Source organism: Anomaloglossus baeobatrachus, chromosome 6 (assembly GCF_048569485.1).
Source record: "Anomaloglossus baeobatrachus isolate aAnoBae1 chromosome 6, aAnoBae1.hap1, whole genome shotgun sequence".
Lineage (NCBI taxonomy): Eukaryota > Metazoa > Chordata > Amphibia > Anura > Aromobatidae > Anomaloglossus > Anomaloglossus baeobatrachus.
The window spans coordinates 463,979,034-464,003,121 of NC_134358.1; the positions used below are offsets into that span (position 1 = coordinate 463,979,034).

Here is a 24,088-nt window from a genome sequence, read left to right on the forward strand (position 1 = left end):
CTTTTGTGCTAGAAATGGAAATATTCTATTTTTTATACACAACACTGTTTATGACTGATTCATATGAGTGTGTCATATATATATATATATATATATATATATATATATATATATATATATATATTGTGAGACTGTGACCGGGGTTATCTATGGCGGCCGGTATGTCTCGCCCCGGTTGTGCTCACTCCATGATAGAAAGCAACTCCACTCCGGGGTTAATGCGGTTTCCCTACAGGCTTAAGGAAGGGTTAAAAGGAAACAGGAACGAGGGCAGGGGTGCCGGGTGTGAGGGAGTGATCACATCTCCCTGAGTTCTCTGCCGGAAAGGCACATATGTACTATGGTGGACTTTTCTTTGGATATAATAAACCGTGTGCTGTGAACCTTGGTGCCTGGATCCCGTGTCTTCTGCAGCGCAGCCGACGACGCTACCTCACATATGGTGGAGAATCGGCGGGCATGCCAGCCCGGTGAGGTGTAGCTTCCATTTCTGGTGACCCGGTAGCACATGTCCTGGATTCAAGCGGCTATACTGCAGCCCAAACCCGGCGACGCCATGGCGGACATATTAAAGCAGCTGGCTCAGGCTACGGCACAGCAACAACAGACGAATACACACCTGCTCCGGACGTTGGATCATCAGCAGCAATCCTTGAAATTGCAGGAACAGAGGCACCAAGAACAGATGGTCCTCCTGGCCAAGTCGATCCGGGCCGGACCGGCAGCAACAACCCCGGGACCGGGTGACGACGGCAGCGTCCGGAAAGCGGTGAGACAAGCGTTGCAAAAGATGACCCCGGGGGATGATGTGGAAGCGTTCCTGGCGGTGTTTGAGCGGGTGGCCGAGCGGGAAAAACTGCCGACCCCCCAGTGGGCTGAGGTATTGTCGCCCTATCTGACGGGGGAGCCCCAAAAAGCATATCTGGACCTCTGTACCGAGGACGCCTTAGAATATGCAACCCTGAAAGCCGAAATACTTGCTCGGATGGGGGTGAATACATATGTTCGGGCTCAGCGGGTAAGTCAGTGGTTCTATGAGGAAGCCAAACCCGTACGCTCCCAGGCCTATGACTTGTTGCATCTCGTAAAAAAGTGGTTGCAGCCTAACACTCTGAGCCCGGCGCAAATGGTAGAAAGGGTAGTTGTTGACCGTTTTGTACGCACTTTACCCGTCACCATTCAACGGTGGGTTGGACAGGGCGACCCAAGTACCCTGGACCAATTAGTATGCCTGGTAGAGCGGCATGTGGCTACGCAGGACTTGATACGGGACACTGAGACTTTGCGTACCGCCCGTCGGTCCGGCCCCTCCAAGCCTAGGGCCAAGGACCCACCGCTGACACCGGTGCGGGAGTCCGCTACCGTCCCGTCTGAGGCCGCACCCTCCGTCCCTGAGGTCCGGAAAACTGTGTACCCTAAACGACAACTCGTCAAGGGGGTGTCCTTCCCTATTAGATGTTGGCGGTGCCAGCGGGTGGGACATATGGAAGCCCAGTGTCCACTCACCACGGAGCCCATGGATTGTGGGGTTACCCGGCGGGGTTCAATGTATGCTCAGGTGGTGTGTACCGCTGACCTGGTCTACCCAGAGACTTAGCCCCACTTGTGCCAAATACAGGTGAATGGATGTCCGGTTACAGGCTTGTTGGATTCCGGAAGCTTAGTGACCCTTGTGCGATCAACCCTAAGGGCTAAAGTAAAGGCCACAGGACGTACCGTGGGGGTGGTTTGCATACATGGGGACCGCCGAGACTATCCCACGGGGATAGTCACCATCACAGCACCTTGCGGTCAGGTGCAACATGAGGTGGGACTTATTAATACTCTTCCCTATGATGTGATCCTAGGAAGGGATCTGCCCTATTTTTGGACTTTATGGAAGGGACCTCCTAAGTCCCCTCAGATATTGGTCAGTCCGGGACCTGAGCCCTACAATCCTGAATCCGGGACGCCTGCCATAGGGGTCCCCATGATAGGGACAGAATGTGAACCTGATAGGTCGCCCCTAGAGGTATTGGCAGGAGAGGCTGAGACGGTCGAGCCCATCCCGGAGTTGGAGGCGTCCCCGGATACGTTTGGGACAGCCCAACTCCAGGACCCTACATTAATACATGCCCGGAGTCGGGTGACAGTAGTTGACGGGGTGGCACAGCTGCCTGGTGCCCAGGTAAGATACCCCCATTTCGCTCTTAAGCAGGATTTACTCTACCGGGTAGATGAAATATGGGGCGTAGGGGTAGAGCAGTTGGTGGTGCCCCAGCCGTATCGCCGGCGGGTCCTCGACTTGGCTCATAAATACCTGATGAGTGGTCACCTAGGGGTCAAGAAAACGCAGGAGCGAATATTGCAAAGGTTCTATTGGCCCGGGGTCTTTGGGGAGGTAAAACGGTTCTGCGAAACCTGCCCGGAGTGTCAGCTTACCGCACCCCTGACCCACTTTCGCAGTCCGTTGGTACCGTTACCCATTATAGAAGTCCCTTTTGAACGGATAGGGATGGATCTGGTGGGGCCCCTCGTAAAGTCTGCTCAAGGGCACCAGCATATCCTAGTGATCGTTGACTATGCCACCCGGTATCCAGAGGCGATACCTCCTCGACATACTGCGGCGAAGCTTATAGCTCGGGAGTTGTTTGCTGTGTTCTGCCGGGTGGGGTTGCCCAAGGAGATCCTTACGGATCAGGGGACCCCATTCATGTCTAAAGTGACCAAAGAGCTATGCCGGCTACTCCAGATCAAGCATTTGCGTACGTCTGTGTATCATCCTCAGACGGATGGTTTAGTGGAACGATTCAATAAAACCCTGAAAACCATGCTCAAAAGGGTGATTTCCAAAGACGGGAAAGACTGGGATATGATGCTTCCCTATTTGATGTTTGCCATACGAGAGGTGCCACAGGCATCCACGGGGTTTTCGCCTTTTGAATTGTTATACGGGCGACATCCCCGGGGATTGTTGGACCTGGCAAAAGAAACCTGGGAGCAGGAGCCCACCCCCCATAAAAGTGTGATTGAACACATTTTAGGAATGCAGAACCGCATAAGCGCGGTCATGCCAATTGTGAAGGAGCATTTACAGGAGGCTCAGGCCGCGCAAAGCGGCCGCTACAATAGACAAGCCACCGTGCGGACCTTTAAACCCGGGGATCGGGTGTTGGTATTGATCCCCACGGCGGAGAGTAAATTCCTGGCTCAGTGGCAAGGCCCCTACGAGATAAAGGAAAGAGTCGGGGTGGTCAACTATAAGGTATTGCAGCCCGGTAGGCGGAAACCTGAACAAATATACCATGTTAACCTATTAAAACCTTGGCAGGAACGGGAAAGCCTGATGGTTTTTTTTACCCCATCTCCCTCCTCTTCGGGTCGTTCAAACCCGGCTCCAGCAACCTCCGGAGAGGACGAACCGGAAGTAAGGATTGGAGAAGCCCTCACCAAGCAACAGAGGCGAGAGGCCAGACGGCTGGTTCAGCAGAACCCCGATGTCTTCTCCGAGTTGCCAGGTAGGACCAGTCTGATACGACATGACATTGTCACCGAGCCTCACCTGAAGGTACGCCTGAAGTCATACCGAGTGCCGGAGGCTCGAAGACAAGCCATATCAGAGGAAGTGAAGACAATGCTACGCCTGGGGGTCATCGAAAAATCCCGGAGTGAATGGGCTAGTCCTATTGTCCTAATACCAAAACCTGATGGCTCCTTAAGGTTCTGCAATGACTTTAGGAGATTGAACGAAATATCCAAGTTCGATCTCTACCCCATGCCCCGGGTGGATGAGCTGATTGATAGGCTGGGACAGGCGCGATATTTTACCACGCTCGACCTGACCAAGGGGTACTGGCAGGTGCTACTGACGGTGTCCGCCAAGGAGAAAACCGCTTTTGTTACGCCGGAGGGTCTCTTCCACTATGTTGTCTTGCCTTTTGGGTTACATGGCGCTCCGGCCACGTTCCAGAGGTTGATGGACTTAGTGCTGGAACCCCACCAGGCGTATGCATCAGCGTACCTTGATGACATCATTATTTACAGCTCCGATTGGCAGACCCACTTGGAACAGGTACAAGCGGTGGTGGACGCGCTTCGAACAGCCGGATTGACAGCCAATCCCAAGAAATGTGCGTTGGGACTCACGGAAGCCCGCTACTTGGGCTACGTAATAGGCCAAGGAGTGATTAAGCCCCAAATTAACAAGGTTGAGGCGATCCAGAAGTGGCCTAGACCCCTGACCACGAAGCAGGTTAGGGCCTTCCTGGGTATCGTGGGGTACTACAGGAGGTTTGTAAAAGATTTTGCGGGACTATCAGCCCCCTTGACGGACCTTCTCAAAGGCAAGAAGTCCGTCATGGTGCGCTGGACTCCGCAGGCCGAGGACTCCTTCCGGGCCCTGAAGGGGGTCCTGTGCGGACAGCCCGTTCTTGTAAACCCTGATTTCCGGAAGGAGTTCATAGTACAGACTGACGCCTCGGAGGTCGGCCTGGGGGCAGTGCTGTCTCAGGTGGTTCAGGGGGAGGAACACCCCGTCACCTTCTTAAGTAGGAAGCTCACCCCTCCCGAGCGGAATTATAGCGTAGTGGAGAAGGAGTGCCTGGCGATTAAGTGGGCCTTGAAGTCCCTACGCTATTACCTGCTGGGACGTCAGTTTCGCTTGGTGACGGATCACTCTCCACTGGTCTGGATGAGGTCCGCCAAGGAACGGAATGCCCGGGTTACCCGGTGGTTCCTTTCCCTGCAGAACTTCCGGTTTACGGTTGAACACCGGGCCGGTAGGTTGCAGGGCAACGCCGATGCCTTGTCCCGCGGCCCGTGTTTGATGGCTGGAGTTCAACCCCGCTCGCTTGAACTGAGGGGGGGGTATGTGAGACTGTGACCGGGGTTATCTATGACGGCCGGTATGTCTCGCCCCGGTTGTGCTCACTCCATGATAGAAAGCAACTCCACTCCGGGGTTAATGCTGTTTCCCTACAGGCTTAAGGAAGGGTTAAAAGGAAACAGGAACGAGGGCAGGTGGGCCGGGTGTGAGGGAGTGATCACATCTCCCTGAGTTCTCTGCCGGAAAGGCACATATGTACTATGGTGGACTTTTCTTTGGATATAATAAACCGTGTGCTGTGAACCTTGGTGCCTGGATCCCGTGTCTTCTGCAGCGCAGCCGACGACGCTACCTCACAATATATATATTACACACACAGTGCTGGCCAAAAGTATTGGCACCCCTGCAATTCTGTCAGATAATACTTAGTTTCTTCTTGAAAATGATTGCAATCACAAATTCTTTGGTATTATTATCTTCATTTATTGTGCTTGCAATGAAAAAACACAAAAGAGAATGAAACAAAAATCAAATCATTGATCATTTCACACAAAACTCCAAAAATGGGCCAGACAAAAGTATTTTCACCCTTAAGGGGGCTTTACACGCTACGACATCGCTAATGCGAACTCGTTGGGGTCACAGAATTGGTGACGCACATCCGGCCGCATTAGCGATGCCGTTGCGTGTGACACCTATGAGCGATTTTTGCATCGTTGCAAAAACGTGCAAAATCACTCATCGGTGACATGGGGGTCCATTCTCAAAAATCGTTACTGCAGCAGTAACGAGGTTGTTCCTCGTTCCTGCGGCAGCACACATCGCTCCGTGTGACACCACAGGAACGAGGAACCGCTCCTTACCTGCCTCCCGCCCGCTATGCGGAAGGAAGGAGGTGGGAGGGATGTTACGTCCCGCTCATCTCCGCCCCTGCGCTTCTATTGGGCGGCGGTTCAGTGACACAGCTGTGACGTCGCTGTGATGCTGAACGAACCGCCCCCTTAGAAAGGAGGCGGTTCGCCAGTCACAGCGACGTCGCCGGGCAGGTAAGTAGTGTGACGGGTCTGGGCGATGTTGTGCGGCACGGGCAGCGATTTGCCCGTGTCGCACAACAGATGGGGGCGGGTACCCACGCTAGCGATATCGGTACCGATATCGCAGCGTGTAAAGCGGCCTTTAGCCTAATACTTGGTTGCACAACCTTTAGCCAAAATAACTGCGAACAACCGCTTCCGGTAACCATCAATCAGTTTCTTACAATGCTCTGCTGGAATTTTAGACCATTCTTCTTTGGTAAACTGCTCCAGGTCCCTGAGATTTGAAGGGTGCCTTCTCCAAACTGCCATTTTGAGATCTCTCCACAGGTGTTCTATGGGATTCAGGTCTGGACTCATTGCTGGCCACTTTAGTAGTCTCCAGTGCTTTCTTTCAAACCATTTTCTAGTGCTTTTTGAAGTGTGTTTTGGGTCATTGTCCTGCTGGAAGACCCATGACCTCTGAGGAAGACCCAGCTTTCTCACACTGGGCCCTACATTATGCTGCAGTTTGTTGGTAGTCTTCAGACTTCATAATGCCATGCACACGGTCAAGCAGTCCAGTGCCAGAGGTAGCAAAGCAACCCCAAAACATCAGGGAACCTCCGCCATGTTTGACTGTAGGGACCGTGTTCTTTTCTTTGAATGCCTCTTTTTTTTTTTCCTGTAAACTCTATGTTGATGGCTTTTCCCAAAAAGCTCTTCTTTTGTCTCATCTGACCAGAGAACATTCTTCCAAAACGTTTTAGGCTTTCTCAGGTAAGTTTTGGCAAACTCCAGCCTGGCTTTTTTATGTCTCGGGGTAAAAAGTGGGGTCTTCCTGGGTATCCTACCATACAGTTCCCTTTCATTCATACGCCGATGGATAGTACGGGTTGACACTGTTGTACCCTCGGACTGCAGGGCAGCTTGAACTTGTTTGGATGTTAGTCGAGGTTCTTTATCCACCATCCGCACAATCTTGCGTTGAAATCTCTTGTCAATTTTTCTTTTCCTTCCACATCTAGGGAGGTTAGCCACAGTGCCATGGGCTTTAAACTTCGTGATGACACTGCGCACCGTAGACACAGGAACTTTCAGGTCTTTGGAGATGGATTTGTAGCCTTGAGATTGCTCATGCTTCCTCACAATTTGGATTCTCCAGTCCTCAGACAGTTCTTTGGTTTTCTTTCTTTTCTCCATGCTCAATGTGGTACACACAAGTACATAGGACAGAGGTTGAGTCAACTTTAACCCCTTCACGACCTTGGACGGATCTATCCGTCCAGGATCGTGTCGGGTTAAGCCCCGCCCCCTGCCGCGGGCAGGCGGCGTGGATCGGCACACATATCAGCTGTTTTCAACAGCTGACATGTGTGCCTACTAGCCGCGGGTGGAATCGCTTCCACCCGCGGCCATTAACCCCTTAAATCTTGCTGCCAAAGTCTGGCAGCAAGATTTAAATGCGTGCGGCCATGTTTGTTACTCACCGCCGCCCCCACCGGAAGTCACGTGTGTTATCACGTGACTATCGGTGGTTGCCATCGTAGCACAGGGTCATGTGATGACGCCTGCTGCTATGATGTTTCACTTTCATTTTCCCTCGGCCGAGAGCAGAGGGAAAACCAAAGTGACTGAATCTGCTGATTACAGCGGTATAGCTGTGATCAGCAGATAGCGATCAGCAATCGGATTGCTGATCGCTATAGCCCCCTAGGGGGACTAGTAAAATAAAAAAAAAAAAAGTAAAAAAAAAGTTTTAAAAAATAAAAAAAAAACAAAAAACCTAAAAGTTCAAATCACCCCCCTTTCCCCCCATTGAAAATTAAAGGGTTAAAAAATAAATAAATATACACATATTTGGTATCGCCGCGTTCAGAAATGCCCGATCTATCAAAATATAAAATCAATTAATCTGATTGGTAAACGGCGTAGTCGCAAAAAAATTCCAAACGCCAAAATTACGTTTTTTGGTCGCCGCAAGTTTTACGCAAAATGCAATAACAGGCGATCAAAACGTAGCATCTGCGCAAAAATTGTACCATTATAAACGTCAGCTCGAGACGCAAAAAATAAGCCATCACTGAGCCATAGATCCTTAAAAATAAGAACGCTACGTGTTTCGGAAAATGGCGCAAAACGTGCGCCACTTTTATTGGACAAACTTGTGAATTTTTTTTAACCCCTTAGATACAAGTAAACCTATACATGTTTGGTGTCTACAAACTCGCACCGACCTGAGGCATCACATAGATACCTCAGTTTTACCATATAGTGAACACAGTGAATAAAATATCCCAAAAACTATTGTAAGATCACACTTTTTTTGCAATTTTTCCGCACTTGGAATTTTTTTGCCGTTTTCCAGTACACTATATGGTAAAACTTATGGTTTCATTTAAAAGTACAACTCGTCCCGCAAAAAACAAGCCCTCATATGGCAAGATTGATGGAAAAATAAAAATGTTACGCCTCACGGAAGAAGGGGAGCAAAAAACAAAAACGCAAAAACGGAAAGTGCCCGGGGGCTGAAGGGGTTAATCCATGTCAACTGGCTGCAAGTGTGATTTAGTTATTGCCAACACCTGTTAGGTGCCACAGGTAAGTTACAGGTGCTATTAATTACACAAATTAGAGAAGCATCACATGATTTTTCAAACAGTGCCAATACTTTTGTCCACCCCCTTTTTTTGTTTGGTGTGGAATTATATCCAATTTGGCTTTATGACAATTTTTTTTCTTCTTCATTGAAGACAAATTAAATGAAGATAATAATACCAAAGAATTTGTGATTACAATCATTTTCAAGAAGAAACTGAGTATTATCTGACAGAATTGCAGGGGTGCCAATACTTTTGGGCCAGCACTGTGTGTGTGTGTGTGTGTGTGTGTGTGTGTGTGTGTGTGTGTGTGTGTGTGTGTGTGTGTGTGTGTGTGTGTGTATGTATATGTGCACTCAGGGTGGCGACCATAGGCTTTCCCCACAATTACACAATTTCGGGATGCTGATGGTTGCCATTGCAGCCGGAGACCTGTTAAGGGTAAACTGTAGTATTGCAGTAAATATAATAAGCAGTCACAGGTTAAAAAAAAAAAAAGAAACAAAAAGAACATATTTAGTATCACATCATCCACAAAATGTGAAATTATATAACCCATACGAAATGCTTTAAAGCAAAATATAATAACATCAGAATTCCCATTTTTAAGTTACCTCCCTTACTCCAAAAATTGTAATAAAGAGTGTTAAATGTATCTTGTATACCCCATAATGTATGAAAAAGTACACTCCCAGGCAAAAAACAAGCCCCAACGCAGAACCATTATCAGAAAAATAAAAAAGTTTTGGGTCTTTGAAAATGACATCACAAACCAAAGTATATATATTTTTTTTTCAATTTTTTTTTTCTTATTTTTTCTTAGCGGAAACATCAATTCACAATTTGATATTGCCTCGCCGTAATCATACTGAACTGCTCGTTAAGAGTATCAAGCAACCAAGCATGGTAGAGCTCCTCATCACTAGTCAGCATCCTTCAAGGAAACCCACTGTGCTTGCCTTACTTCTGAAATGTATTTATTACTGATTTTTCTATGTTAAATGGGATGACTGCCATTTGACAACCTACTTAAAGAGAACCACCAGCAGGATTTTCATATATAAAGTAAAGCTAGTGCTATACTGGCACTAGGATTCTGAATGTAAGCATACTTTCTTTTCAGAGATTGGATATTTTAGTTCAGAAATATGTGCAAGTAAAGTTTCAGTAATGCACTGCTATTTGATTAACGGGTGCAACAAGGAGGGAATATGTGGGTCGGGTCTTGCAATCTATTCCTGCCCTGTCTTTCTTCCTGTGCTGGAAGTAATGTCTATGACGGCGACAGGGGGTGTAAAGGCAGGCAGGGGCGGGAATAGATAGCAAGATCCAACCCACATCCCTTCTGGTTGCACCTGTCAATCAAATAACAGTGCATCACTGGAACTTTACTTGCACATATTTCGGAAATAAAACATCCAATCTCTGAACCAATGATATGCTTACATTCAGCATCCTAGTGGCACTATAGCACTGGCTTTACTGTATATATGAAAATCCTGCTTGTTGGTTCCTTTTAATCACTTCAGTAACTCATATAATGCCATTCCAGTGGTGTTGGCTTTGCTAGTCTCAGCGGGTCACGGACATTGTTTTGTTATGTGACCCCTGCAGCTAGTCAGTGGCGCTGACCTACTGTAGCCCTAAAGCGGGCTTTACACACAACTACAACGCTAACGAGGTGTCGTTGGGGTCACGGAATTCGTGAGGCACATCCGGCCTCGTTAGCGACGTTTTTGCGTGTGACACCGCAGGAACGACCGGTAACGATCAAAAATACTCACCATATTGTTGATCGTTGTCCAGTCATTCCTATCCCGATTATCGTTGCTGCTGCAGGACCCAGGTTGTTCATCGTTTCTGCAGCAGCACACATCGCTACGTGTGACACCGCAGGAACAAGGAACAGCATCGTACCTGCGGCCGCACGCAATGAGGAAGGAAGGAGGTGGGCGGGATGTTCGGCTTGCTCATCTCTGCCCCTCCGCTTCTATTGGGCGGCCGCTTAGTGACGCCGCACAAACCGCCCCCTTAGAAAGGAGGCGGTTTGCCGGCCACAGAAACGTTGCTTGGCAGGTAAGTAGTGTGACGGGTGTTAGCGATGTTGTGCGCCACGGGCAGCGATTTGCCTGTGACGCACAACCGACGGGGGCGGGTACGCTCGCTAGCGATATCGCTTGCGATTTCGCTGCGTGTAGAGCCCTCTTAAGTATCAAAACAGATGTCAACTCTGACATATTAGTAAAGGCTCCAGCCGATCATTAGCTGCTAATTGGCTATGGTGGTCACATGACACAACAATGTCACTTCACCAGCCGAGACTAAAAGCACCGACATCGCAGGTAAGGCGCCGCTGCGGATAAACCGGATCTGTGACCCTGCCTTGTGATATTGTGCATATTAACAGCTCCAGCTCCTAAAGGCAAAATTCCCATATACTTTGATCAGTAAATTGCTCTTTGAGCCGTTCCCCGTTCTAATTTTCACATCGCTTTTTGGGAACAACCTGTGTTGTAATTTTTTGAGATCTTGTAGAATCCGCAGCACCGCCATCCGAGTGTTGCTTATTGTTAACCAAAATCAAGACCAAAGTTTAGTTTTGCAAATTTGGCATTTTTGTTGATTTAGAAAGTATTCTAATGCAATATACATGATGAAGATACAATTCTGCTCTCTGCATCAATTTGTTGACTAGATGCTATTGATGAGTGTAAATTACGCTGTATTCCTACTTTATTACCTATTGATTGTATAAAGCTTTATTCCTTAATAAAATGAAGTCTTCTTTTAAATGATATTGTCTTCTAAGTGTCTATTGCAGATTTTTTTTCTCATATTTATCTTTTTGCAATGATGCAGATATTGAACGTTTAATATCTTGCAACGTTTCATTTTTTGAGTACTTGGGTGGGACTTTTTTTTTTTATTTTTATTTTATTTGTAATGAAATATTCCTAAAATGCCATATGCGCCCTAGTATCAGTTTAATTGAGAAATAGTCTTTTTTTTTATTCATTTTAATTACATTTTTCCATAGTTTCTGATATATTCAGTATATTATTGGGATGTAATTTTGTAGATCACACTACTTGTATAAATGTCTTGATCAGGTCAGATTATTACCGATCCTGAGAACGGCGTTCTTCTCTCTGCTGTATAATGTGGCAGTATATTGTCTTTTCAATGATCGGATACGCAAGGAGAAATTGGAAGTGGACTTTTCCTCCTGTGACCAACGCCATGGTCTTCAGTGTCTACAAAGCCTCTGTCTGCAGTGACAATGAACACATCTTCCATTTTCCGCATTTTCATTGGTACCTATTTGTCTACACTGTTTATGAAGCCACAATGTCCTCATAGATGGCTTTTTGGTGGCCTTAGTTTACTGTACTAGCCTGTAAAATTCTGTCTGCGTGTCTCTAATTTATTTGCTAAAAGATTTGTTTCCTTAAGAAATGACCTATTAATAGCAATGAAAAAAAAAATGATTTAGCTATTAGCCTCCACCATAACAGGCTTCATCAGGGAATACATGCTATAATATATATTTATAGCCTCTGTCCCCTGATGAAGCCTGTTAAGGTGAAACGTTGTGGACGCTAATAGCTGAATCCTTTTACATAGGCAGATGCATAGTGAGAGTAAATGTACTATTAGAGCGAACATGAAGTAGCATATATGAATTAAATTCTATCTTTGATTAGATAACCTATACTTTAGCCGTAGGCTTATAAAAACTGCAAATATGATGCCCTGCTGTCGGTTTGGTTATTAAGTTACAGTGTAAAAGTTATATTTTAGTACGGTATTAGTCTTTAGTTAGGGTACCTCTTGTTAGCTTCAGCAAAATGTGTTTATAGTTATTTAACCCTACTCTAAGTTTCCGGCCATCTGTCACATGGGCACTTCTGTGTAATCAAAGCACTACTTGGTCATGTAACGCGACTGGACGTTCTGGGGCAGGCTCCTATGTGAGTGGCGCCTTTTGTTCCACCCCTTACGGTCCTGCCTTCCTTTTCCGGTAACTGCACCATTTTTTTTTTGCTCGTGTGTCAGCAACACGCTGACACATTTCTCTCCTCTGCATGAGACCTCACTGTGGATTCAGCGGCTGTCTCCTTCACATTACAAGAGTGCTTTCTCATCGGACCTCAGACCGGGGAGCTGACTTGTTTGTTGGGGCCACCCAGCTGCATTTCTCTCTACTCACTGGTGTGTTTTCCCCCTATGTTGCTCCTTCTGTCTTTCAGATGTTTGAGTCAAGAGAGGCGCATGAACGACCTGTGGCCCAACCGCATTGGCTAACTATTATACATATTCTGTGTGTAATAGTAAGTTTGTTACCGGCCAGTCTACACCTTATTGTGCCACCTGTACACCTCCCCCTCCCTTACAGATGTTGACTCAGAAGTCCCCTATGATTGCTGAAGAAAATGTGTCTCCCCTGACCCCGACCCCCCCTTTGGCTGGGCTCATGATCTGGCTCAGCCAGATGCTGAACTAACTAGGGTTTCCAAGACTGGTTACTGTTGTGGGGCATTTTCCGCTGATGTTGTCCACCCTGGGAGCTCTGGCTGCTTCTGCTCTTCTGCTTGCGAGTAGACATGAGCGTACCTGTGGAAGTTCAGGTTCTGCTAGTCTAGTTGAACTTTTTTTGGTTTTGGACCTGGATTTGACCCGATCTTCATTTTAAGTCACTGAGTGGAAGTTTGGGTCTTTGCCCACATTGCATCTAGCCATAAAGAGAACACTTCCGGGGGAGGGTAGGCAGCCTTTTTTTCTTTGTGGTGTACCCTACATCTGATCATGTTGTTACTACCCCCAGCGTGAGCTGTTCAAACACTGCAAGTGGCTCTGGGCCGAGAACCATGCATACCCAAGCACAGCGTTGCTTACCCTAGTGGGTTTACATTCGTAATGTTTCCTTGGAAAAGTCTGAGTTTGTACCGAACCCAAACTTCAGGTGCTCATCTTACTAGCGAGTCAGACACTCCAGTGACTATTCACCAGTATGGTAGGTCCTGGCTGCTATCTAAGCACCTACGGATTTCTTCTCCTTCTAGGTCTCTCTCTGCAGACAGATGCTCAGTGGCTTTTCTTTCTTCTCTGCGGCGCATACCGCAGAGCAATCAGACTCCAGCTCCATTGCGGAATCATTGTTAGACGCTGATCAGGCTGGAAGCTTCAGGTATATGGTAGAGAGTTTAATTACAGCCGTCAGCAGTTTTTCCTTAGGGGTCAGACCGGTGGAACCCCTTTCATGCAGTGAAGCAGGGTTCTTCAGAAGAGGTAAATGTGTAGCTAAAGTGTTTGATGACCATGAGGATTAACAGAGGTGCTGCAGAGAGCCTGGGAACACCCAGACAAACGCTTTCAGAAGCGTAGTAATATGGAAGTGTTGTATTCTTTCCCAGTGGAGCTAGTGGCGTCCTGGTCTACTCCGTTAACCCGCTTATCTAGAACTACTCCCCTACCTCTTGGTGAGGTTGCGGCATTGAAGGATCCTATAGATAGATGCATTGAGTCTGTGGTGAAGTTGGCATGTAAGGCGCCAGGGTCTGCCCTGTGTCTAGCCTACCGCTACCTGGGTTGCTAAGCCTCTTTCAACTTGGGCTAAGAACCTGCAATCCAGTTTTTTGGATGGATTCCAGGAGGTGGAATTAGCTGAAGTGGCAGATCAGATTGCGCAAGCAGCTAAGTATATACAGTATGTTCTGCATCTTTTGATGCAGTGGAATGTTCCGCTGCATGTTTAAGGCTTTGTGGCTTAAGGCTTGGAGAGATTTAGCCTCAAAGAAACTGATTACAGGTTTAGGAGGCAGGGTAAAATTACTCTTTTGCCTCAGGCTAGAGTCAGCCAGCCGTTTTAGAGGCATGGAGGTTTGCGGCTTCGTCCCTTTCAACAGTATCCAGCCCCAGAGGTTTCGGCCCATCAGGGACCCCTTTCATCTCAAGGTTCTAAAAAAGCCCTCTTTAGGCCACTGACTGTCAAGCATCCTGCTGGACGTGGTGGTAAGACCTTTGTCTCCAGAGACATCAGAACGACTATATGCGGCCTATTCTAGATAGTAAGTGTCTCAACAAGTGGGTGCCTTTGGATTGGCCATGGCCATGGTGCCCAGGTTGTTTACAAAGATCTTGGCTGCAGTTATGGCACTCCTTTGCTCCAGGGGAATAGTGGTAATTCCGTACTTGGACGATATCCTTGTTAAAGCTCCTGCCCGGTCTCAGAATTGGTGGAGCTTGCAGATTGTGTTACATACCCTGAACTGTTTGGGGTCAACCTGATAAAATCCATGTTAGTTCCCACTCAGCTTCTACATTTTTTGGAAATTATTCTTGATATTGCTTGGGGTTGGTCTTTTTCCCGAGGGAGAGAAGGCTAGCTCTTCAGTCCTCCATCCGGATCTCGAGTCGTCCGTGCAGGCATTCTCTCTGGTTTTGCATGACAGTCTGAGGACAAATTATGGCTGCTTTCAAGTTTGTCCCTTTCAGTCAGTTTCATTCAAGACAGGTGCTGAACTCTCTTCTGGCTTGTTGGGAGGTCGTTACAGTCACTGGATCTGCCGATTCGCCTTCCACTTTGATACTGCCAGTCCCTAACATGGATTTTATCAGGTTGACCACAAACTGTTCAGGGTATGTAACACAATCTGAAAGTTCCACCAGTTCTGAGACCAGGTAGGAGCTTTAACAAGTATGTCGTCCAAGTAAGGAATTACCACTATTCCCCTGGAGCAAAGAAGTGCCATAACTGCAGCCAACATCTTTGTAAACAACCTGGTAGTTAACCTCCCCAATGTCATGTGAGCCCCAGGAGATGTTGCTGGAACTTTGTGGGCAGCTGAGGTCAGTATAAGATGCTTTTGATGAACGTGTGGGAATATTTTAATTGAGAAGGGGTTGTCCAAGTAGTGGACAACCATTTTAAACCTCAATTATAATGTATGGAAATCCAGGACTGTGGAGATGACACATTCCTAATAATTTTTCTCCTTATATTATGTGATTGTGTGTTCTTGGGGTCCTGTGATGAAGATCTGATCAATACATTACTCAGCAATCTAGACGCTGGCAGAACACTTTGTAAATACATTTGTACCATAAACCAGTTTAGTAATTAAGAATAGTTTTTGTGACATTTAAGAGTAAATTCATTGTGGAAAGCGTTAGTTACTCTGGCGGCAAAATCCAACTTTACGCACGGAGACATTGACAGATAGCCTCTACTAGCCTCATTTCATTTGCACAGCAAGGCATCTTGCCCAAAGTTTGGATGCTCAGCCAAAACAAATATAAAGCCTATAGCTAAGCGAGCGGGTTTTTCCCCCCCTTAATTTTTATTTCATTCCCTAGAGCCATGTGATACTTGTTAACTAAAAGTTAACCACGTGTTACATGTTAATTTTGTCCTTATTCGGTTTTCTCCTTACATCTGAATTGGTGCCAGGTTGCACAGATTGTATGTCAAATTAAATGCAGAAAACAGGGCTCAGTCTGGTATCATGTGTTTCTCCAGAATACTCCATAAGACTTTCAGTAGCCCGACCGCAAACAAAAAAAAAAATCGCATTTGTTATTTTGATTGTTAGGATTATTATTAACAGAGAGAAGGATTGAAAGCAGACATTCAACATTCAAGAACTGTTTCCTATAAAGAGACCGAAACGCGCTGCCAAAGATTTGACGGAGCTATTCCCCCTCCACCTGTGGCAATAATTTTTAAGTGTTCAAAATGGCAACAAGACTGTATAATGTTACAAACCGCTAATGATGTGTTTACTGCAACCAATTTATATTTAAGGTGCAGCTTATATCACGGTGATAGTCTACTGTACCTTCATTCATTTCCCCTGCACGACTATCTATCATAAATGCCTGTCTAGCCTTGCACAGCATTTCCCAGCACGTCTGCAGGATATACATTTATGCTGCGCTTGCCAACATGTTATTTTTTTTTTCTGGCTGCTGGACTCTGGGATAAACAGAGTTAAAAATGTATGCTTCCTTCGACATTTGCTTACTACTTCACAATTTCCTTTATATTGCAGAATTATTTATTTGCTGGTTTATTTATGTATTTCATTATTTATTTGATTATTTAGTAAATTATTTATCTGATGAATTATTAATACTTTTTCATGATGTGCTTTAAATTATTTATCCCTTAATTTTGAGTTTATTGCTTTTAGATGTTGCCTTGCCACTAACTAGTTTTTAGTGATTTTTTTATACTTATTGAAATTTAACCTTTTTCCTGCCACAAGGTCTGTAAATAAGTTGCTTTTATTTATCTTGAGGAAGGCCACTTGACACGTTCTGGTAGCATATGATCCTGTACAAAGATATTAGCAATGTAGTATTATTATTATTATTATTATTATTATTATTATTCTTTGAGGCATAGTAGGGAATTTAAACTTTAAACAATTTTACTTCCAATGTAAAGCTGCTTTCACGCTACGTTTTTTTAACATGCGTCCTGAACGTTTTTTTAACGCAAAAACGGATCCAGTGCAAATGCGTTTTCATTTCAATGCATTTGCAATGGACTTGCGTCAACATGCGTTCCCCTGCGTTTGCGTGCGTTATAGTGAGGATCCAGCGAGTTGCACTTTTTTAACATGTTTCAAAAACGCTACTTGTAGCGTTTTTGAGCTGCGTCCAAATACTGCAAATTGCTGGATCCTGACTATACTGCATGCAAACGCATGTGAACGCTGGCATGCTGATAGACAGGATCCTGCTTGCTCTACTGAGCATGCCCAGAAACCAGCCTCGGGTGATCAGTCTCTCTCTTTCCCCCTCCCTCTGTCTCTCTCCCCCTCTGTCTCTCTCCCCCTCCCTCTCTCTCCCCCTCCCTCTCTCTCCCCCTCCCTCTCCCTCCCCCTCCCTCTCCTCTCTCTCCCCTGCCTGAGAGCTGCGGACACTCGTAACCAAGATAAATATCGGGTAACAAAGCAAAGCGCTTCTCTTAGTTACCCAATGTTTACGTTGGTTACGTGTGCAGTGAGCAGGGAGCCCGGCTCCTAGCACCTGCGGATGCTCGTAACCAATGTAAATATCGGGTATCCAAGCAAGTTACCCGATGTTTACCTTGGTTACGAGCCTCTGCAGCTGTCAGATGCCGGCTCCCAGTCTATCACGTTCAGTTCCACTGACTCCTGATCACATGACTCCAATGCCCGCCCATAAACTTAGTGACAGGATCCTGCAAAATAACACATGCGTTTGCATACGTTTCTTTGCTGTAAAAGTAGGATCCGCTTTTACAGCAAAAAAACGTTCATGACGCATGTTAAAAAAACGTAGTGTGAAAGCAGCCTAAAACAGTCAGTAAATGTCTTCTCATGTGTATGGTGGATTTGCTTCTTGACTTTATGACTGATAGAGAGAGGTTTCCATAAACAACTCCTGTATAGTGATGGGTGATCCCGGACTGTAAAGTTTAGGATCTGTACCGGATCAATCAGAATGAGTCGGGTAAAGCGTCAAGATTGTCACATCTAAGGCTATGTGCGCACTAGAAAAAGGATTTTTCTCAAGAAATTTCTTGAGAGTGAAGAATTAGTGCACCTGCGCACGGCAATCGGGAAGAGCCGGTAACACGCCGGGACTGTCGCATAATGGATGCGACATTCTCAAGGTAGCGGCAGGCTGATATTCTTGGCTGTGGGAGGGGGGGTATTAACCATGGCCCTCGCTTTACCCAGCCTGAGAATACGGGGCAGCCGCTGTGTGTTTATCTTGGCTGGACGGTAAAAATACGGCAGAGTCCACGTTTTTTTTTTCGTTTATTATTTTTAATATGTACATTTGATTTCTATGTGTATTCTATATGTCTGTGTCTGATATGTGTGTGTATTATATATGTCTGTGTGTTAGTGGGATATGTGTGTGTATTATATACTGTATGTCTGTGTGTGTCTGTGATGTGTGTGTTTACTCTCTGCTCAGCTTCCTCTTCCTGTCATAATGACATCACTTCCCTGCATAACGCAGGCAGTGATGAACATTATGTCCCGAATAACGCGGCAATACGCAATGAAACGCACATAATTCGCTACCTGCGTTATTCCCTGTGCTATATCATGATTACATTACAGTCAATGGAGTGAATAACGCAGTTAGCTGCAGAAAAGAAGTGACATGCTCATTCTTCTTCTCAAGAAAATCTACTGAAAGAATTTTCTTGAGAAAAAAACGTAGTGTGCGCACAGCTAATCTTTTCTTCCATAGGTTTTGCTGGGGAATGTCTGCAGAAAGGTTATAACCATTTTCTCAAGAAATTTCAGCAGCAAAAACGCAAAAAAAGCACAGGTAAAAACGCAGTGTGCGCACAAGGGCCTAAATGTATGTGACAATTCTGGGTGGCTGCAGGCTGCTATTTGTAGGCTGGGGGTGGTCCAGTAATCATGGGTCTCCCCAGCCTAAGAATACCAGCCCCCAGCTGTCATATCATAATATGGGGGACCCTACACCAATATTTTAATTATTTTTACACCACTATAGAGATGCAGACAGTGTGTGTGATTCGAAGCAATCACAGACACTGTCACACAGGGTGGGAGTACGGACTGACTCAACCAATCAGAGATGTCGGGACTGTCATTGGGTGGGGAATCGGTGAATATGTATGAGGGTAATGAGCGGCATCGGAAGTAGTGTTACTGCTGCGAGGGAGACGTGGAAAGTATAATCTCGGTAAGCATAATGCTCTTGCTCTAATCTACCTAGCCCTTTCTACCACCATTTTTAAAGCACAGTGGAGTCTCCATAGACTTACCGTATTTTTCGGACCATAAGACGCACTTTTTTCCCCCCAAATGTTGGGGGAAAGTTGGGGGTGCGTCTTATGGTCTGACTATAAGGCTGCGGCCAGGAATCAGGGTGCTGCGGTGGAGCGGATCATCGGGGGCACGAGCAGGCAGCAGCAGCGCCTGCCGTGACCAGGTGGGCCCGCTCATTACATATGCACGCCCATCCCCCGCCCATTTCTCAGCGCAGAAGCCGGCACTGCCAGGTGGGCGGGAGGACGAGCGGGGACGCGCGCGGATTGCAAAGAGCCGGCCCGCATGATCACCCCTGGCAATTACAGCCTGGAGTGATCATGTGCGGCTGTATTCACTGCACCTCGCGCGTCATCAGCGCGGGGTGCAGTGAATCAGTGTACTCACCCGTCCCCGTGTGTGGAGCCGTCCCCCTGCAGCACGCGATGTCTTCCTGTCTGTGCCGGTCAGCTGATCTGTGCTGATCAGCTGATCGGCACAGACAGGAAGACATCGCGGTGCTGCAGGGGAACGGCTCCACACACACAGGTCAGCGGCGCAGAGAGGAAGATATGATCGGTGCTGCAGGGAGTGAGGAACAGGTGAGTATAAACGTTTATTTTTTTTTATCTGTGCTATAGGATACAGGCCATATACCAGGATGGTATATGAGCACGATGGGGGCATATAGCAGGATGGGAGTATATGAGCAAGATGGATGGGGGGTATATGAACGGGATGGGGGTATATGAACGGGATGGGGGTATATGAACAGGATGGGGGTATATGAACAGGATGGGGGTATATGAACAGGATGGGGGTATATGAACAGGATGGGGGTATATGAACAGGATGGGGGTATATGAACAGGATGGGGGTATATGAACAGGATGGGGGTATATGAACAGGATGGGGGTATATGAACAGGATGGGGGTATATGAACAGGATGGGGGTATATGAACAGGATGGGGGTATATGAACAGGATGGGGTATATGAACAGGATGGGGGAATATGAGCAGGATGGGGGAATATGAGCAGGATGGGGGAATATGAGCAGGATGCTGGTATATGAGCAGCATGGGGGTATATGAGCAGCATGGGGGTTTATAGCAGGATCATATACAAGGCAGGAGGATCATTACCAGGATGGGGTACCTTAGTAGAGAATTTGGGGACATTACCCCCATAACAGTGTCAGCAGCAGATCCTCGCCCCATAACAGTGTGTCATGACCACATTTTTTTGCTTAAAGTTTTATTTTCCTATTTTCCTCCTCTAAAACCAGGGTGCGTCTTATAGTCCGGTGCGTCTTATAGTCCAAAAAATACGGTATATGGGAATCGGCTTCCGGGCAGATGTTTGGGATTAATTCTGGTCTCGAACCGTTTTAATCCAGTTGGAGCCGCTGATCTCGAATATCTGCGGGTTCGCCCATCTCTACTACTGTATTCTGCGGGTTGTGAATTTAAAATTTTGTAATTCGGAGACTGAAGCTTTATTATTATTTCTGAAATGTTATAGATGGTTAGATGGATTTAAGACTAGATGATTAGATCCCCACTATTGAAGGTGGGCAGGAAGATGTGTTAGGGCGTAAGCGGAGCCACTGTCCGTAGGAGAAAATGCTTTAAGATCCCAGTTTTAGAAGTTTTATGAAAGTTACCGTTGAGAGAAGCTCTGACCAAATACACATAGCAGCTATTCATCAAAGCTTTTACACCAAAATACTACAAAATATTTTTGCAATGCGGAGTTGTGCTCAGAAATGTACACCGTTTTGCTGTTTTCACTTGAAAATGAGTGGAGCTGGGGAGAAGCTGGGCCTGGACAGCTGCCAAATTCAGCATAAATGAAAGCGACTTTGCACATTTTTAATGATCTGAGTCCTCAGAGTAGGATAAGAAACGCTTATACTCACCTCCCACATTGGTGCTGTGTTATTATATCACGTGATCCCTGCAGCCAATCGGTGGCTGCTGACTGTCTACAGCAGGGGTGGGCAATTAATTTTCCCATGGGGCCGCATGAGAAATTGGGATTGGTTTAGAGGGCCGGACTAATATAATTACCTCAGTTAAACCCAATATACTACATCACTACACCCCCTCCATATACTACACCTGTAATATACTACATCACTACACCCCCTCCATATACTACACCTGTAATAAACTACACCACTACACCCCTATATACTACACCTGTATTATACTACACTCCCTCCATATACCTGTAATATACTACACCCCTATATACTATACCTGTATTATACTACACTCCCTCTATATACCTGTAATATACTACACCCCCATATACACCTGTATTATACTACACCACTATATAATACACCTCCGATATACTACATCATTACACCCCTATATACTATACCTGTATTATACTACACTCCCTCCATATACCTGTAATATACTACACCCCTATATACTATACCTGTATTATACTACACTCCCTCTATATACCTGTAATATACTACACCCCCATATACACCTGTATTATACTACACCACTATATAATACACCTCCGATATACTACATCACTACACCCCATATACTACACCTGTAATATACTACACCTCCATATAGCACACCTGTAATATACTACATCACTACATCCCATATAGCACACCTGTAATATACTACAACTCCATATAGCACACCTGTAATATACTACAACTCCATATAGTACACCTGTAATATACTACATCACTACACCCCTATATACACCTGTAATATACTACATCACTACACCCCTATATACACCTGTAATATACTACATCACTACACCCCTATATACACCTGTAATATACTACATCACTACACCCCTATATACACCTGTAATATACTACATCACTACACCCCTATATACACCTGTAATATACTACATCACTACACCCCTATATACACCTGTAATATACTACATCACTACACCCCTATATACACCTGTAATATACTACATCACTACACCCCATATACTACACCTGTAATATACTACACCTCAAATATACTACACCTCAATATAGCACACCTGTAATATACTACACCTCCATATAGCACACCTGTAATATACTACATCACTACACCCCTATATAGCACACCTGTAATATACTACACCTCCATATAGCACACCTGTAATATACTACATCACTACACCCCTATATAGCACACCTGTAATATACTACACCTCCATATAGCACACCTGTAATATACTACACCTCCATAGAGCACACCTGTAATATACTACGCCTCCATATAGCACACCTGTAATATACTACGGCTCCATATAGCACACCTGTAATATACTACATCACTACACCCCTATATAGCACACCTGTAATATACTACGCCTCCATATAGCACACCTGTAATATACTACACCTCCATAGAGCACACCTGTAATATACACCTTCATATAGCACACTTGTAATATACTACACCTCCATATAGCACACCTGTAATATACTACACCTCCATATAGCACACCTGTAATATACTACATCACTACACGCCTATATAGCACACCTGTAATATACTACGCCTCCATATAGCACACCTGTAATATACTACATCACTACACCCCTATATAGCACACCTGTAATATACTACGCCTCCATATAGCACACCTGTAATATACTACACCTCCATAGAGCACACCTGTAATATACACCTCCATATAGCACACCTGTAATATACTACACCTCCATATAGCACACCTGTAATATACTACACCTCCATATAGCACACCTGTAATATACTACATCACTACACCCCTATATAGCACACCTGTAATATACTACGCCTCCATATAGCACACCTGTAATATACTACACCTCCATAGAGCACACCTGTAATATACACCTCCATATAGCACACCTGTAATATACTACACCTCCATATAGTACACCTGTAATATACTACACCTCCATATAGCACACCTGTAATATACACCTCCATATAGCACACCTGTAATATACTACACCTCCATATAGGACACCTGTAATATACTACACCTCCATAGAGCACACCTGTAATATACACCTCCATATAGCACACCTGTAATATACTACACCTCCATATAGCACACCTGTAATATACTACACCTCCATATAGCACACCTGTAATATACTACACCTCCATATAGCACACCTGTAATATACACCTCCATATAGTACACCTGTAATATACTACACCTCCATATAGCACACCTGTAATATACTACACCTCCATATAGTACACCTGTAATATACTACACCTCCATATAGCACACCTGTAATATACTACACCTCCATATAGTACACCTGTAATATATTACACCTCCATATAGCACACCTGTAATATACTACATCACTATACCCCCATATACTACACCACTATATACACCTCCATATAGCACACTTGTAATATACTACACCCCCATATGTCACACACCCTGCTCCCCATACAGCCTGCACCCCCATATCACACACACTACACCCCATACAGCCTGCACCCCCATATCACACACACTACACCCCCATATGTCACACACCCTGCCCACATATCTCACCCTGCCTGTACCCCAACTTACCCCTCTCAAACACTCTGCACCCCTTCACATCCTTCTGTCAGTCTGCAGCCCTCATATGCCCCTCACCCTGCAGCCCCCCTCCCCCTCATGTCCCCTCTTTTCTTATTACCAGTCATCATGTGTCCACATCTCCTTCAGGATTCAGTATCTTGCTTTCTGCCCGGCATCCTGTGTCTCCTCCCACACAGTCACATGGGCGTGACGTCATCGCAGGTCCTGGAAGATGAATTATTCCGTCTGCTCTGCTGTGCTGCTCCTTCTCCTGCACTGACTGTGCGGACCTGCACAGGATCTCTCCCTGCTCGGCACGCTGCAGCCC

The 24,088-nt window shown here is 45.8% G+C and overlaps 1 protein-coding gene across 2 annotated transcripts in view; it reads left to right on the plus strand.

Annotated features, from left to right (window-relative positions):
- The window catches only part of TBC1D5 (TBC1 domain family member 5), an 835,136-nt gene that overhangs the window by 40,578 nt on the left and 770,470 nt on the right, over positions 1-24,088 (plus strand). Inside the window, exon 1 of one of the 2 annotated variants that reach the window (XM_075316667.1) lies at positions 8,400-8,418. The exons of the other annotated variant lie outside the window; for it this stretch is intronic. The gene's annotated coding sequence lies outside the window, so the exon portion shown is untranslated. Of the gene's footprint in view, positions 1-8,399; positions 8,419-24,088 lie in introns of those variants that run through there. 2 annotated transcript variants of the gene reach the window in all.